The 16,762-nt window shown below is 36.4% G+C and overlaps 13 non-coding genes across 13 annotated transcripts; all 13 read right to left on the bottom strand.

The window, feature by feature from the left end:
* Positions 1 to 596: 596 nt before the first annotated feature.
* Positions 597 to 689, bottom strand: TRNAI-UAU (transfer RNA isoleucine (anticodon UAU)). The gene is given in 2 exon segments: positions 597 to 632; positions 652 to 689. It is a non-coding gene; the product is annotated as a tRNA-Ile (tRNA).
* Positions 690 to 1,495: 806 nt separating this feature from the next.
* On the bottom strand, positions 1,496 to 1,588 carry TRNAR-UCU (transfer RNA arginine (anticodon UCU)). The gene is given in 2 exon segments: positions 1,496 to 1,531; positions 1,551 to 1,588. It is a non-coding gene; the product is annotated as a tRNA-Arg (tRNA).
* Positions 1,589 to 2,398: 810 nt separating this feature from the next.
* TRNAI-UAU (transfer RNA isoleucine (anticodon UAU)) lies at positions 2,399 to 2,491 on the bottom strand. Its single transcript is given in 2 exon segments — positions 2,399 to 2,434; positions 2,454 to 2,491. It is a non-coding gene; the product is annotated as a tRNA-Ile (tRNA).
* An 806-nt stretch (positions 2,492 to 3,297) lies between these two features.
* TRNAR-UCU (transfer RNA arginine (anticodon UCU)) lies at positions 3,298 to 3,390 on the bottom strand. The gene is given in 2 exon segments: positions 3,298 to 3,333; positions 3,353 to 3,390. It is a non-coding gene; the product is annotated as a tRNA-Arg (tRNA).
* Positions 3,391 to 4,200: 810 nt separating this feature from the next.
* On the bottom strand, positions 4,201 to 4,293 carry TRNAI-UAU (transfer RNA isoleucine (anticodon UAU)). Its single transcript is given in 2 exon segments — positions 4,201 to 4,236; positions 4,256 to 4,293. It is a non-coding gene; the product is annotated as a tRNA-Ile (tRNA).
* Positions 4,294 to 5,097: 804 nt separating this feature from the next.
* TRNAI-UAU (transfer RNA isoleucine (anticodon UAU)) lies at positions 5,098 to 5,190 on the bottom strand. The gene is given in 2 exon segments: positions 5,098 to 5,133; positions 5,153 to 5,190. It is a non-coding gene; the product is annotated as a tRNA-Ile (tRNA).
* A 2,608-nt stretch (positions 5,191 to 7,798) lies between these two features.
* Positions 7,799 to 7,891, bottom strand: TRNAI-UAU (transfer RNA isoleucine (anticodon UAU)). The gene is given in 2 exon segments: positions 7,799 to 7,834; positions 7,854 to 7,891. It is a non-coding gene; the product is annotated as a tRNA-Ile (tRNA).
* An 810-nt stretch (positions 7,892 to 8,701) lies between these two features.
* Positions 8,702 to 8,794, bottom strand: TRNAI-UAU (transfer RNA isoleucine (anticodon UAU)). The gene is given in 2 exon segments: positions 8,702 to 8,737; positions 8,757 to 8,794. It is a non-coding gene; the product is annotated as a tRNA-Ile (tRNA).
* Positions 8,795 to 9,596: 802 nt separating this feature from the next.
* On the bottom strand, positions 9,597 to 9,689 carry TRNAI-UAU (transfer RNA isoleucine (anticodon UAU)). The gene is given in 2 exon segments: positions 9,597 to 9,632; positions 9,652 to 9,689. It is a non-coding gene; the product is annotated as a tRNA-Ile (tRNA).
* Positions 9,690 to 12,295: 2,606 nt separating this feature from the next.
* TRNAI-UAU (transfer RNA isoleucine (anticodon UAU)) lies at positions 12,296 to 12,388 on the bottom strand. Its single transcript is given in 2 exon segments — positions 12,296 to 12,331; positions 12,351 to 12,388. It is a non-coding gene; the product is annotated as a tRNA-Ile (tRNA).
* A 1,709-nt stretch (positions 12,389 to 14,097) lies between these two features.
* Positions 14,098 to 14,190, bottom strand: TRNAI-UAU (transfer RNA isoleucine (anticodon UAU)). Its single transcript is given in 2 exon segments — positions 14,098 to 14,133; positions 14,153 to 14,190. It is a non-coding gene; the product is annotated as a tRNA-Ile (tRNA).
* Positions 14,191 to 14,995: 805 nt separating this feature from the next.
* On the bottom strand, positions 14,996 to 15,088 carry TRNAI-UAU (transfer RNA isoleucine (anticodon UAU)). The gene is given in 2 exon segments: positions 14,996 to 15,031; positions 15,051 to 15,088. It is a non-coding gene; the product is annotated as a tRNA-Ile (tRNA).
* An 809-nt stretch (positions 15,089 to 15,897) lies between these two features.
* Positions 15,898 to 15,990, bottom strand: TRNAI-UAU (transfer RNA isoleucine (anticodon UAU)). Its single transcript is given in 2 exon segments — positions 15,898 to 15,933; positions 15,953 to 15,990. It is a non-coding gene; the product is annotated as a tRNA-Ile (tRNA).
* Positions 15,991 to 16,762: the final 772 nt, after the last annotated feature.

Below are 16,762 nucleotides of genomic sequence, written 5' to 3'. Positions count from 1 at the left end.
GCTTCTGTGGTCATTTTTTACAAGCTAAACACTGCAAGACTGTTTTACAGTTGAAGCAAGGATAAAATATCAACTCAAGTGATGAGACACTTGCTGTAATGACTTCCAACTCAGACGGGACTTAAACCCACAACCACTGGCTTAGGAGAACAGTGCCTTATCCATTATGCCAGTGGTGCTTACTGATGTCCTTATTTAAGACTGTTAGGTTTTTAATAGTCAATTATTTATTTTTGAGGAAAAAGTGAAGCTGTTTACTGTGTTCTTTGCATTACCAAGTCCAGCAAGAAATGTGCTGGTACTATCCAGAGCTGTCAGTATGGATTATCATGCTATATTGCAGAAAATCAATTTGATGCAACTGCTTTACCAACAGTATGTTATTCTTTTCCATTGCTGTTTTGATGGCTGACTGAAGGAAGATATGCAGTGCATTTGAACCAAAGCAGATGTGTGCTGACAAGTTAAATGCACAATCATGTTTGTGTTTTTTCTTTCTTTCTTCCATCCTTTGTAATATCATATTAAATATTAAGGTAGCAGTTTATAATCAATGACTAATGACATAAGAAAAGGAAAAAAACAGTACACAAAGATGCTCCAGGTGAGGCTTGAACTCACAACCTCGGCATTGCTCAACAGATACTGTCTTATAAGTACCGCGCGCTGACCAATTGCGCCACTGGAGCACTTTGCAACATTGATTGGTTATGCTAGATGTGGATTTTATTCAATGCAATCAGTACAGTCATAAGAATTGAAAAAGAAAATCATTTTTGGTGATGAATGATGAGCAACAAAGGAACATGCATGCCAGATGGCACTTGAATAAGCTGTCCACTGTGATAGAAAAGGTTTAAAAAAAAACAACAACAATGTTATCATAATAAATGTCATATTTTAGCTTCTGTGGTCATTTTTTGCAAGCTAAACACTGCAAGACTGTTCTACAGTTGAAGCAAGGATAAAATATCAACTCTAGTGATGAGACACTTGCTGTAATGACTTCCACCCCATATGGAACTTGGACCCCCTGTCTTAGGAGGGCAGTGACTTATCCATTATGCCAGTGGTGCTTACTGATGTTCTTATTTAAGACTATTAGGTTTTTAATAGTCAATTATTTATTTTTGAGGAAAAAGTGAAGCTGTTTACTGTGTTCTTTGCATTATCAAGTCCAGCAAGAAATGTGCTGGTACTATCCAGAGCTGTCAGTATGGATTACCATGCTATATTGCAGAAAATCAATTTGATGCAACTGCTTTACCAACAGTATGTTATTCTTTTCCATTGCTGTTTTGTTGGCTGACTGAAGGAAGATATGCAGTGCATTTGAACCAAAGCAGATGTGTGCTGACAACTTAAATGCACAATCATGTTTGTGTGTTTTCTTTCTTTCTTCCATCCTTTGTAAGATCATATTAAATATTAAGGCTACCAGTTTATAATCAATGACTAATGACATAAGTAAAGGAAAAAAAACAGTATACAAAGAAGCTCCAGGTAAGGCTTGAACTCACAACCTCGGCATTGCTCAACAAATACTGTTTTAGAAGTACCGCGTGCTGACCAATTGCGCCACTGGAGCGCTTTGCAACCTAGATTGGTTATGCTAGATGTGGATTTTATTCAATGCAATCAGTACAGTCATAAGAATTGAAAAAGAAAATCATTTTTGGTGATGAATGATGAGCAACAAAGGAACATGCATGCCAGATGGCACTTGAATAAGCTGTCCACTGTGATAGAAAAGGTTTAAAAAACAACAACAACAATGTTATCATAATTAATGTCATATTTTAGCTTCTGTGGTCATTTTTTACAAGCTAAACACTGCAAGACTGTTCTACAGTTGAAGCAAGGATAAAATATCAACTCAAGTGATGAGACACTTGCTGTAATGACTTCCAACTCAGACGGGACTTAAACCCACAACCACTGGCTTAGGAGAACAGTGCCTTATCCATTATGCCAGTGGTGCTTACTGATGTCCTTATTTAAGACTGTAAGGTTTTTAATAGTCAATTATTTATTTTTGAGGAAAAAGTGAAGCTGTTTACTGTGTTCTTTGCATTACCAAGTCCAGCAAGAAATGTGCTGGTACTATCCAGAGCTGTCAGTATGGATTATCATGCTATATTGCAGAAAATCAATTTGATGCAACTGCTTTACCAACAGTATGTTATTCTTTTCCATTGCTGTTTTGATGGCTGACTGAAGGAAGATATGCAGTGCATTTGAACCAAAGCAGATGTGTGCTGACAAGTTAAATGCACAATCATGTTTGTGTTTTTTCTTTCTTTCTTCCATCCTTTGTAATATCATATTAAATATTAAGGTAGCAGTTTATAATCAATGACTAATGACATAAGAAAAGGAAAAAAACAGTACACAAAGATGCTCCAGGTGAGGCTTGAACTCACAACCTCGGCATTGCTCAACAGATACTGTCTTATAAGTACCGCGCGCTGACCAATTGCGCCACTGGAGCACTTTGCAACATTGATTGGTTATGCTAGATGTGGATTTTATTCAATGCAATCAGTACAGTCATAAGAATTGAAAAAGAAAATCATTTTTGGTGATGAATGATGAGCAACAAAGGAACATGCATGCCAGATGGCACTTGAATAAGCTGTCCACTGTGATAGAAAAGGTTTAAAAAAAAACAACAACAATGTTATCATAATAAATGTCATATTTTAGCTTCTGTGGTCATTTTTTGCAAGCTAAACACTGCAAGACTGTTCTACAGTTGAAGCAAGGATAAAATATCAACTCTAGTGATGAGACACTTGCTGTAATGACTTCCACCCCATATGGAACTTGGACCCCCTGTCTTAGGAGGGCAGTGACTTATCCATTATGCCAGTGGTGCTTACTGATGTTCTTATTTAAGACTATTAGGTTTTTAATAGTCAATTATTTATTTTTGAGGAAAAAGTGAAGCTGTTTACTGTGTTCTTTGCATTATCAAGTCCAGCAAGAAATGTGCTGGTACTATCCAGAGCTGTCAGTATGGATTATCATGCTATATTGCAGAAAATCAATTTGATGCAACTGCTTTACCAACAGTATGTTATTCTTTTCCATTGCTGTTTTGTTGGCTGACTGAAGGAAGATATGCAGTGCATTTGAACCAAAGCAGATGTGTGCTGACAACTTAAATGCACAATCATGTTTGTGTGTTTTCTTTCTTTCTTCCATCCTTTGTAAGATCATATTAAATATTAAGGCTACCAGTTTATAATCAATGACTAATGACATAAGTAAAGGAAAAAAAACAGTATACAAAGAAGCTCCAGGTAAGGCTTGAACTCACAACCTCGGCATTGCTCAACAAATACTGTTTTAGAAGTACCGCGCGCTGACCAATTGCGCCACTGGAGCGCTTTGCAACCTTGATTGGTTATGCTAGATGTGGATTTTATTCAATGCAATCAGTACAGTCATAAGAATTGAAAAAGAAAATCATTTTTGGTGATGAATGATGAGCAACAAAGGAACATGCATGCCAGATGGCACTTGAATAAGCTGTCCACTGTGATAGAAAAGGTTTAAAAAACAACAACAACAATGTTATCATAATTAATGTCATATTTTAGCTTCTGTGGTCATTTTTTACAAGCTAAACACTGCAAGACTGTTTTACAGTTGAAGCAAGGATAAAATATCAACTCAAGTGATGAGACACTTGCTGTAATGACTTCCAACTCAGACGGGACTTAAACCCACAACCACTGGCTTAGGAGAACAGTGCCTTATCCATTATGCCAGTGGTGCTTACTGATGTCCTTATTTAAGACTGTAAGGTTTTTAATAGTCAATTATTTATTTTTGAGGAAAAAGTGAAGCTGTTTACTGTGTTCTTTGCATTACCAAGTCCAGCAAGAAATGTGCTGGTACTATCCAGAGCTGTCAGTATGGATTATCATGCTATATTGCAGAAAATCAATTTGATGCAACTGCTTTACCAACAGTATGTTATTCTTTTCCATTGCTGTTTTGATGGCTGACTGAAGGAAGATATGCAGTGCATTTGAACCAAAGCAGATGTGTGCTGACAAGTTAAATGCACAATCATGTTTGTGTTTTTTCTTTCTTTCTTCCATCCTTTGTAATATCATATTAAATATTAAGGTAGCAGTTTATAATCAATGACTAATGACATAAGAAAAGGAAAAAAACAGTACACAAAGATGCTCCAGGTGAGGCTTGAACTCACAACCTCGGCATTGCTCAACAGATACTGTCTTATAAGTACCGCGCGCTGACCAATTGCGCCACTGGAGCACTTTGCAACATTGATTGGTTATGCTAGATGTGGATTTTATTCAATGCAATCAGTACAGTCATAAGAATTGAAAAAGAAAATCATTTTTGGTGATGAATGATGAGCAACAAAGGAACATGCATGCCAGATGGCACTTGAATAAGCTGTCCACTGTGATAGAAAAGGTTTAAAAAAAAACAACAACAATGTTATCATAATAAATGTCATATTTTAGCTTCTGTGGTCATTTTTTGCAAGCTAAACACTGCAAGACTGTTCTACAGTTGAAGCAAGGATAAAATATCAACTCTAGTGATGAGACACTTGCTGTAATGACTTCCACCCCATATGGAACTTGGACCCCCTGTCTTAGGAGGGCAGTGACTTATCCATTATGCCAGTGGTGCTTACTGATGTTCTTATTTAAGACTATTAGGTTTTTAATAGTCAATTATTTATTTTTGAGGAAAAAGTGAAGCTGTTTACTGTGTTCTTTGCATTACCAAGTCCAGCAAGAAATGTGCTGGTACTATCCAGAGCTGTCAGTATGGATTATCATGCTATATTGCAGAAAATCAATTTGATGCAACTGCTTTACCAACAGTATGTTATTCTTTTCCATTGCTGTTTTGATGGCTGACTGAAGGAAGATATGCAGTGCATTTGAACCAAAGCAGATGTGTGCTGACAAGTTAAATGCACAATCATGTTTGTGTTTTTTCTTTCTTTCTTCCATCCTTTGTAATATCATATTAAATATTAAGGTAGCAGTTTATAATCAATGACTAATGACATAAGAAAAGGAAAAAAACAGTACACAAAGATGCTCCAGGTGAGGCTTGAACTCACAACCTCGGCATTGCTCAACAGATACTGTTTTATAAGTACCGCGCGCTGACCAATTGCGCCACTGGAGCACTTTGCAACATTGATTGGTTATGCTAGATGTGGATTTTATTCAATGCAATCAGTACAGTCATAAGAATTGAAAAAGAAAATCATTTTTGGTGATGAATGATGAGCAACAAAGGAACATGCATGCCAGATGGCACTTGAATAAGCTGTCCACTGTGATAGAAAAGGTTTAAAAAACAACAACAACAATGTTATCATAATAAATGTCATATTTTAGCTTCTGTGGTCATTTTTTGCAAGCTAAACACTGCAAGACTGTTCTACAGTTGAAGCAAGGATAAAATATCAACTCTAGTGATGAGACACTTGCTGTAATGACTTCCACCCCATATGGAACTTGGACCCCCTGTCTTAGGAGGGCAGTGACTTATCCATTATGCCAGTGGTGCTTACTGATGTTCTTATTTAAGACTATTAGGTTTTTAATAGTCAATTATTTATTTTTGAGGAAAAAGTGAAGCTGTTTACTGTGTTCTTTGCATTACCAAGTCCAGCAAGAAATGTGCTGGTACTATCCAGAGCTGTCAGTATGGATTATCATGCTATATTGCAGAAAATCAATTTGATGCAACTGCTTTACCAACAGTATGTTAATCTTTTCCATTGCTGTTTTGTTGGCTGACTGATGGAAGATATGCAGTGCATTTGAACCAAAGCAGATGTGTACTGACAACTTAAATGCACAATCATGTTTGTGTGTTTTCTTTCTTTCTTCCATCCTTTGTAATATCATATTAAATATTAAGGTAGCAGTTTATAATCAATGACTAATGACATAAAAAAAGGAAAAAAAAAACTATACAAAGCTGCTCTAGGTGAGGCTTGAACTCACAACCTCGGCATTGCTCAACAGATACTGTCTTATAAGTACCGCGCGCTGACCAATTGCGTCACTGGAGCACTTTGCAGCATTAATTGGTTATGCTAGATGTGGATTTTATTCAATGCAATCAGTACAGTCATAAGAATTGAAAAAGAAAATCATTTTTGGTGATGAATGATGAGCAACAAAGGAACATGCATGCCAGATGGCACTTGAATAAGCCGTCCACTGTGATAGAAAAGGTTTAAAAAACAACAACAACAATGTTATCATAATTAATGTCATATTTTAGCTTCTGTGGTCATTTTTTACAAGCTAAACACTGCAAGACTGTTTTACAGTTGAAGCAAGGATAAAATATCAACTCAAGTGATGAGACACTTGCTGTAATGACTTCCAACTCAGACGGGACTTAAACCCACAACCACTGGCTTAGGAGAACAGTGCCTTATCCATTATGCCAGTGGTGCTTACTGATGTCCTTAATTAAGACTGTTAGGTTTTTAATAGTCAATTATTTATTTTTGAGGAAAAAGTGAAGCTGTTTACTGTGTTCTTTGCATTACCAAGTCCAGCAAGAAATGTGCTGGTACTATCCAGAGCTGTCAGTATGGATTATCATGCTATATTGCAGAAAATCAATTTGATGCAACTGCTTTACCAACAGTATGTTATTCTTTTCCATTGCTGTTTTGATGGCTGACTGAAGGAAGATATGCAGTGCATTTGAACCAAAGCAGATGTGTGCTGACAAGTTAAATGCACAATCATGTTTGTGTTTTTTCTTTCTTTCTTCCATCCTTTGTAATATCATATTAAATATTAAGGTAGCAGTTTATAATCAATGACTAATGACATAAGAAAAGGAAAAAAACAGTACACAAAGATGTTCCAGGTGTGGCTTGAACTCACAACCTCGGCATTGCTCAACAGATACTGTTATTATAAGTACCGCGCGCTGACCAATTGCGCCACTGGAGCACTTTGCAACATTGATTGGTTATGCTAGATGTGGATTTTATTCAATGCAATCAGTACAGTCATAAGAATTGAAAAAGAAAATCATTTTTGGTGATGAATGATGAGCAACAAAGGAACATGCATGCCAGATGGCACTTGAATAAGCTGTCCACTGTGATAGAAAAGGTTTAAAAAAAAACAACAACAATGTTATCATAATAAATGTCATATTTTAGCTTCTGTGGTCATTTTTTGCAAGCTAAACACTGCAAGACTGTTCTACAGTTGAAGCAAGGATAAAATATCAACTCTAGTGATGAGACACTTGCTGTAATGACTTCCACCCCATATGGAACTTGGACCCCCTGTCTTAGGAGGGCAGTGACTTATCCATTATGCCAGTGGTGCTTACTGATGTTCTTATTTAAGACTATTAGGTTTTTAATAGTCAATTATTTATTTTTGAGGAAAAAGTGAAGCTGTTTACTGTGTTCTTTGCATTACCAAGTCCAGCAAGAAATGTGCTGGTACTATCCAGAGCTGTCAGTATGGATTATCATGCTATATTGCAGAAAATCAATTTGATGCAACTGCTTTACCAACAGTATGTTATTCTTTTCCATTGCTGTTTTGTTGGCTGACTGAAGGAAGATATGCAGTGCATTTGAACCAAAGCAGATGTGTGCTGACAACTTAAATGCACAATCATGTTTGTGTGTTTTCTTTCTTTCTTCCATCCTTTGTAAGATCATATTAAATATTAAGGCTACCAGTTTATAATCAATGACTAATGACATAAGAAAAGGAAAAAAAACAGTATACAAAGATGCTCCAGGTAAGGCTTGAACTCACAACCTCGGCATTGCTCAACAAATACTGTTTTATAAGTACCGTGCGCTGACCAATTGCGCCACTGGAGCGCTTTGCAACCTTGATTGGTTATGCTAGATGTGGATTTTATTCAATGCAATCAGTACAGTCATAAGAATTGAAAAAGAAAATCATTTTTGGTGATGAATGATGAGCAACAAAGGAACATGCATGCCAGATGGCACTCGAATAAGCTGTCCACTGTGATAGAAAAGGTTTAAAAAACAACAACAACAATGTTATCATAATTAATGTCATATTTTAGCTTCTGTGGTCATTTTTTACAAGCTAAACACTGCAAGACTGTTTTACAGTTGAAGCAAGGATAAAATATCAACTCAAGTGATGAGACACTTGCTGTAATGACTTCCAACTCAGACGGGACTTAAACCCACAACCACTGGCTTAGGAGAACAGTGCCTTATCCATTATGCCAGTGGTGCTTACTGATGTCCTTATTTAAGACTGTTAGGTTTTTAATAGTCAATTATTTATTTTTGAGGAAAAAGTGAAGCTGTTTACTGTGTTCTTTGCATTACCAAGTCCAGCAAGAAATGTGCTGGTACTATCCAGAGCTGTCAGTATGGATTATCATGCTATATTGCAGAAAATCAATTTGATGCAACTGCTTTACCAACAGTATGTTATTCTTTTCCATTGCTGTTTTGATGGCTGACTGAAGGAAGATATGCAGTGCATTTGAACCAAAGCAGATGTGTGCTGACAAGTTAAATGCACAATCATGTTTGTGTTTTTTCTTTCTTTCTTCCATCCTTTGTAATATCATATTAAATATTAAGGTAGCAGTTTATAATCAATGACTAATGACATAAGAAAAGGAAAAAAACAGTACACAAAGATGCTCCAGGTGAGGCTTGAACTCACAACCTCGGCATTGCTCAACAGATACTGTCTTATAAATACCGCGCGCTGACCAATTGCGCCACTGGAGCACTTTGCAACATTGATTGGTTATGCTAGATGTGGATTTTATTCAATGCAATCAGTACAGTCATAAGAATTGAAAAAGAAAATCATTTTTGGTGATGAATGATGAGCAACAAAGGAACATGCATGCCAGATGGCACTTGAATAAGCTGTCCACTGTGATAGAAAAGGTTTAAAAAAAAACAACAACAATGTTATCATAATAAATGTCATATTTTAGCTTCTGTGGTCATTTTTTGCAAGCTAAACACTGCAAGACTGTTCTACAGTTGAAGCAAGGATAAAATATCAACTCTAGTGATGAGACACTTGCTGTAATGACTTCCACCCCATATGGAACTTGGACCCCCTGTCTTAGGAGGGCAGTGACTTATCCATTATGCCAGTGGTGCTTACTGATGTTCTTATTTAAGACTATTAGGTTTTTAATAGTCAATTATTTATTTTTGAGGAAAAAGTGAAGCTGTTTACTGTGTTCTTTGCATTATCAAGTCCAGCAAGAAATGTGCTGGTACTATCCAGAGCTGTCAGTATGGATTATCATGCTATATTGCAGAAAATCAATTTGATGCAACTGCTTTACCAACAGTATGTTAATCTTTTCCATTGCTGTTTTGTTGGCTGACTGAAGGAAGATATGCAGTGCATTTGAACCAAAGCAGATGTGTGCTGACAAGTTAAATGCACAATCATGTTTGTGTGTTTTCTTTCTTTCTTCCATCCTTTGTAAGATCATATTAAATATTAAGGTAGCAGTTTATAATCAATGACTAATGACATAAGAAAAGGAAAAAAACTACACAAAGATGCTCCAGGTGAGGCTTGAACTCACAACCTCGGCATTGCTCAACAGATACTGTTTTATAAGTACCGCGCGCTGACCAATTGCGCCACTGGAGCACTTTGCAACATTTTTTGGTTATGCTAGATGTGGATTTTATTCAATGCAATCAGTACAGTCATAAGAATTGAAAAAGAAAATCATTTTTGGTGATGAATGATGAGCAACAAAGGAACATGCATGCCAGATGGCACTTGAATAAGCTGTCCACTGTGATAGAAAAGGTTTAAAAAAAAACAACAACAATGTTATCATAATAAATGTCATATTTTAGCTTCTGTGGTCATTTTTTGCAAGCTAAACACTGCAAGACTGTTCTACAGTTGAAGCAAGGATAAAATATCAACTCTAGTGATGAGACACTTGCTGTAATGACTTCCACCCCATATGGAACTTGGACCCCCTGTCTTAGGAGGGCAGTGACTTATCCATTATGCCAGTGGTGCTTACTGATGTTCTTATTTAAGACTATTAGGTTTTTAATAGTCAATTATTTATTTTTGAGGAAAAAGTGAAGCTGTTTACTGTGTTCTTTGCATTACCAAGTCCAGCAAGAAATGTGCTGGTACTATCCAGAGCTGTCAGTATGGATTATCATGCTATATTGCAGAAAATCAATTTGATGCAACTGCTTTACCAACAGTATGTTAATCTTTTCCATTGCTGTTTTGTTGGCTGACTGATGGAAGATATGCAGTGCATTTGAACCAAAGAAGATGTGTACTGACAACTTAAATGCACAATCATGTTTGTGTGTTTTCTTTCTTTCTTCCATCCTTTGTAATATCATATTAAATATTAAGGTAGCAGTTTATAATCAATGACTAATGACATAAAAAAAGGAAAAAAAAAACTATACAAAGCTGCTCTAGGTGAGGCTTGAACTCACAACCTCGGCATTGCTCAACAGATACTGTCTTATAAGTACCGCGCGCTGACCAATTGCGTCACTGGAGCACTTTGCAGCATTAATTGGTTATGCTAGATGTGGATTTTATTCAATGCAATCAGTACAGTCATAAGAATTGAAAAAGAAAATCATTTTTGGTGATGAATGATGAGCAACAAAGGAACATGCATGCCAGATGGCACTTGAATAAGCCGTCCACTGTGATAGAAAAGGTTTAAAAAACAACAACAACAATGTTATCATAATTAATGTCATATTTTAGCTTCTGTGGTCATTTTTTACAAGCTAAACACTGCAAGACTGTTTTACAGTTGAAGCAAGGATAAAATATCAACTCAAGTGATGAGACACTTGCTGTAATGACTTCCAACTCAGACGGGACTTAAACCCACAACCACTGGCTTAGGAGAACAGTGCCTTATCCATTATGCCAGTGGTGCTTACTGATGTCCTTAATTAAGACTGTTAGGTTTTTGATAGTCAATTATTTATTTTTGAGGAAAAAGTGAAGCTGTTTACTGTGTTCTTTGCATTACCAAGTCCAGCAAGAAATGTGCTGGTACTATCCAGAGCTGTCAGTATGGATTATCATGCTATATTGCAGAAAATCAATTTGATGCAACTGCTTTACCAACAGTATGTTATTCTTTTCCATTGCTGTTTTGATGGCTGACTGAAGGAAGATATGCAGTGCATTTGAACCAAAGCAGATGTGTGCTGACAAGTTAAATGCACAATCATGTTTGTGTTTTTTCTTTCTTTCTTCCATCCTTTGTAATATCATATTAAATATTAAGGTAGCAGTTTATAATCAATGACTAATGACATAAGAAAAGGAAAAAAACAGTACACAAAGATGCTCCAGGTGTGGCTTGAACTCACAACCTCGGCATTGCTCAACAGATACTGTTATTATAAGTACCGCGCGCTGACCAATTGCGCCACTGGAGCACTTTGCAACATTGATTGGTTATGCTAGATGTGGATTTTATTCAATGCAATCAGTACAGTCATAAGAATTGAAAAAGAAAATCATTTTTGGTGATGAATGATGAGCAACAAAGGAACATGCATGCCAGATGGCACTTGAATAAGCTGTCCACTGTGATAGAAAAGGTTTAAAAAAAAACAACAACAATGTTATCATAATAAATGTCATATTTTAGCTTCTGTGGTCATTTTTTGCAAGCTAAACACTGCAAGACTGTTCTACAGTTGAAGCAAGGATAAAATATCAACTCTAGTGATGAGACACTTGCTGTAATGACTTCCACCCCATATGGAACTTGGACCCCCTGTCTTAGGAGGGCAGTGACTTATCCATTATGCCAGTGGTGCTTACTGATGTTCTTATTTAAGACTATTAGGTTTTTAATAGTCAATTATTTATTTTTGAGGAAAAAGTGAAGCTGTTTACTGTGTTCTTTGCATTACCAAGTCCAGCAAGAAATGTGCTGGTACTATCCAGAGCTGTTAGTATGGATTATCATGCTATATTGCAGAAAATCAATTTGATGCAACTGCTTTACCAACAGTATGTTATTCTTTTCCATTGCTGTTTTGATGGCTGACTGAAGGAAGATATGCAGTGCATTTGAACCAAAGCAGATGTGTGCTGACAAGTTAAATGCACAATCATGTTTGTGTTTTTTCTTTCTTTCTTCCATCCTTTGTAATATCATATTAAATATTAAGGTAGCAGTTTATAATCAATGACTAATGACATAAGAAAAGGAAAAAAACAGTACACAAAGATGCTCCAGGTGAGGCTTGAACTCACAACCTCGGCATTGCTCAACAGATACTGTCTTATAAATACCGCGCGCTGACCAATTGCGCCACTGGAGCACTTTGCAACATTGATTGGTTATGCTAGATGTGGATTTTATTCAATGCAATCAGTACAGTCATAAGAATTGAAAAAGAAAATCATTTTTGGTGATGAATGATGAGCAACAAAGGAACATGCATGCCAGATGGCACTTGAATAAGCTGTCCACTGTGATAGAAAAGGTTTAAAAAAAAACAACAACAATGTTATCATAATAAATGTCATATTTTAGCTTCTGTGGTCATTTTTTGCAAGCTAAACACTGCAAGACTGTTCTACAGTTGAAGCAAGGATAAAATATCAACTCTAGTGATGAGACACTTGCTGTAATGACTTCCACCCCATATGGAACTTGGACCCCCTGTCTTAGGAGGGCAGTGACTTATCCATTATGCCAGTGGTGCTTACTGATGTTCTTATTTAAGACTATTAGGTTTTTAATAGTCAATTATTTATTTTTGAGGAAAAAGTGAAGCTGTTTACTGTGTTCTTTGCATTACCAAGTCCAGCAAGAAATGTGCTGGTACTATCCAGAGCTGTCAGTATGGATTATCATGCTATATTGCAGAAAATCAATTTGATGCAACTGCTTTACCAACAGTATGTTATTCTTTTCCATTGCTGTTTTGTTGGCTGACTGAAGGAAGATATGCAGTGCATTTGAACCAAAGCAGATGTGTGCTGACAACTTAAATGCACAATCATGTTTGTGTGTTTTCTTTCTTTCTTCCATCCTTTGTAAGATCATATTAAATATTAAGGCTACCAGTTTATAATCAATGACTAATGACATAAGAAAAGGAAAAAAAACAGTATACAAAGATGCTCCAGGTAAGGCTTGAACTCACAACCTCAGCATTGCTCAACAAATACTGTTTTATAAGTACCGCGCGCTGATCAATTGCGCCACTGGAGCGCTTTGCAACCTTGATTGGTTATGCTAGATGTGGATTTTATTCAATGCAATCAGTACAGTCATAAGAATTGAAAAAGAAAATCATTTTTGGTGATGAATGATGAGCAACAAAGGAACATGCATGCCAGATGGCACTTGAATAAGCTGTCCACTGTGATAGAAAAGGTTTAAAAAACAACAACAACAATGTTATCATAATTAATGTCATATTTTAGCTTCTGTGGTCATTTTTTACAAGCTAAACACTGCAAGACTGTTTTACAGTTGAAGCAAGGATAAAATATCAACTCAAGTGATGAGACACTTGCTGTAATGACTTCCAACTCAGACGGGACTTAAACCCACAACCACTGGCTTAGGAGAACAGTGCCTTATCCATCATGCCAGTGGTGCTTACTGATGTCCTTATTTAAGACTGTTAGGTTTTTAATAGTCAATTATTTATTTTTGAGGAAAAAGTGAAGCTGTTTACTGTGTTCTTTGCATTACCAAGTCCAGCAAGAAATGTGCTGGTACTATCCAGAGCTGTCAGTATGGATTATCATGCTATATTGCAGAAAATCAATTTGATGCAACTGCTTTACCAACAGTATGTTATTCTTTTCCATTGCTGTTTTGATGGCTGACTGAAGGAAGATATGCAGTGCATTTGAACCAAAGCAGATGTGTGCTGACAAGTTAAATGCACAATCATGTTTGTGTTTTTTCTTTCTTTCTTCCATCCTTTGTAATATCATATTAAATATTAAGGTAGCAGTTTATAATCAATGACTAATGAAATAAGAAAAGGAAAAAAACAGTACACAAAGATGCTCCAGGTGAGGCTTGAACTCACAACCTCGGCATTGCTCAACAGATACTGTCTTATAAGTACCGCGCGCTGACCAATTGCGCCACTGGAGCACTTTGCAACATTGATTGGTTATGCTAGATGTGGATTTTATTCAATGCAATCAGTACAGTCATAAGAATTGAAAAAGAAAATCATTTTTGGTGATGAATGATGAGCAACAAAGGAACATGCATGCCAGATGGCACTTGAATAAGCTGTCCACTGTGATAGAAAAGGTTTAAAAAACAACAACAACAATGTTATCATAATAAATGTCATATTTTAGCTTCTGTGGTCATTTTTTGCAAGCTAAACACTGCAAGACTGTTCTACAGTTGAAGCAAGGATAAAATATCAACTCTAGTGATGAGACACTTGCTGTAATGACTTCCACCCCATATGGAACTTGGACCCCCTGTCTTAGGAGGGCAGTGACTTATCCATTATGCCAGTGGTGCTTACTGATGTTCTTATTTAAGACTATTAGGTTTTTAATAGTCAATTATTTATTTTTGAGGAAAAAGTGAAGCTGTTTACTGTGTTCTTTGCATTACCAAGTCCAGCAAGAAATGTGCTGGTACTATCCAGAGCTGTCAGTATGGATTATCATGCTATATTGCAGAAAATCAATTTGATGCAACTGCTTTACCAACAGTATGTTAATCTTTTCCATTGCTGTTTTGTTGGCTGACTGAAGGAAGATATGCAGTGCATTTGAACCAAAGCAGATGTGTGCTGACAAGTTAAATGCACAATCATGTTTGTGTTTTTTCTTTCTTTCTTCCATCCTTTGTAATATCATATTAAATATTAAGATAGCAGTTTATAATCAATGCGTAATGACATAAGAAAAGGAAAAAAAACAGTATACAAAGATGCTCCAGGTGAGGCTTGAACTCACAACCTCGGCATTGCTCAACAGATACTGTTTTATAAGTACCGCGCGCAGACCAATTGCGCCACTGGAGCACTTTGCAGCGTTAGTTGGTTATGCTAGATGTGGATTTTATTCAATACAATCAGTACAGTCATAAGAATTGAAAATGAAAATCATTTTTGGTGATGAATGATGAGCAACAAAGGAACATGCATGCTAGAAGCACTTGAATAAGCTGTCCATGGTGATAGAAAAGGTTTAAAAAACAACAACAACAATGTTAGCATAATTAATGTCATATTTTAGCTTCTGTGGTCATTTTTTGCAAGCTAAACACTGCAAGACTGTTCTACAGTTGAAGCAAGGATAAAATATCAACTCTAGTGATGAGACACTTGCTGTAATGACTTCCAACTCTGACGGGACTTAAACCCACAACCACTGGCTTAGGAGAACAGTGCCTTATCCATTATGCCAGTGGTGCTTACTGATGTCCTTATTTAAGACTGTTAGGTTTATAATAGTCAATTATTTATTTTTGAGGAAAAAGTGAAGCTGTTTACTGTGTTCTTTGCATTACCAAGTCCAGCAAGAAATGTGCTGGTACTATCCAGAGCTGTCAGTATGGATTATCATGCTATATTGCAGAAAATCAATTTGATGCAACTGCTTTACCAACAGTATGTTATTCTTTTCCATTGCTGTTTTGTTGGCTGACTGAAGGAAGATATGCAGTGCATTTGAACCAAAGCAGATGTGTGCTGACAAGTTAAATGCACAATCATGTTTGTGTTTTTTCTTTCTTTCTTCCATCCTTTGTAATATCATATTAAATATTAAGGTAGCAGTTTATAATCAATGACTAATGACATAAGAAAAGGAAAAAAACAGTACACAAAGATGCTCCAGGTGAGGCTTGAACTCACAACCTCGGCATTGCTCAACAGATACTGTCTTATAAGTACCGCGCGCTGACCAATTGCGCCACTGGAGCACTTTGCAACATTGATTGGTTATGCTAGATGTGGATTTTATTCAATGCAATCAGTACAGTCATAAGAATTGAAAAAGAAAATCATTTTTGGTGATGAATGATGAGCAACAAAGGAACATGCATGCCAGATGGCACTTGAATAAGCTGTCCACTGTGATAGAAAAGGTTTAAAAAAAAAACAACAACAATGTTATAATAATAAATGTCATATTTTAGCTTCTGTGGTCATTTTTTGCAAGCTAAACACTGCAAGACTGTTCTACAGTTGAAGCAAGGATAAAATATCAACTCTAGTGATGAGACACTTGCTGTAATGACTTCCACCCCATATGGAACTTGGACCCCCTGTCTTAGGAGGGCAGTGACTTATCCATTATGCCAGTGGTGCTTACTGATGTTCTTATTTAAGACTATTAGGTTTTTAATAGTCAATTATTTATTTTTGAGGAAAAAGTGAAGCTGTTTACTGTGTTCTTTGCATTACCAAGTCCAGCAAGAAATGTGCTGGTACTATCCAGAGCTGTCAGTATGGATTATCATGCTATATTGCAGAAAATCAATTTGATGCAACTGCTTTACCAACAGTATGTTATTCTTTTCCATTGCTGTTTTGTTGGCTGACTGAAGGAAGATATGCAGTGCATTTGAACCAAAGCAGATGTGTGCTGACAACTTAAATGCACAATCATGTTTGTGTGTTTTCTTTCTTTCTTCCATCCTTTGTAAGATCATATTAAATATTAAGGCTACCAGTTTATAATCAATGACTAAT

This window comes from Pseudophryne corroboree, chromosome 4 (assembly GCF_028390025.1).
Source record: "Pseudophryne corroboree isolate aPseCor3 chromosome 4, aPseCor3.hap2, whole genome shotgun sequence".
NCBI lineage: Eukaryota > Metazoa > Chordata > Amphibia > Anura > Myobatrachidae > Pseudophryne > Pseudophryne corroboree.
Note: the sequence above shows the minus strand (reverse complement) of the source record. Positions and strands in the feature narration are given on the sequence as shown.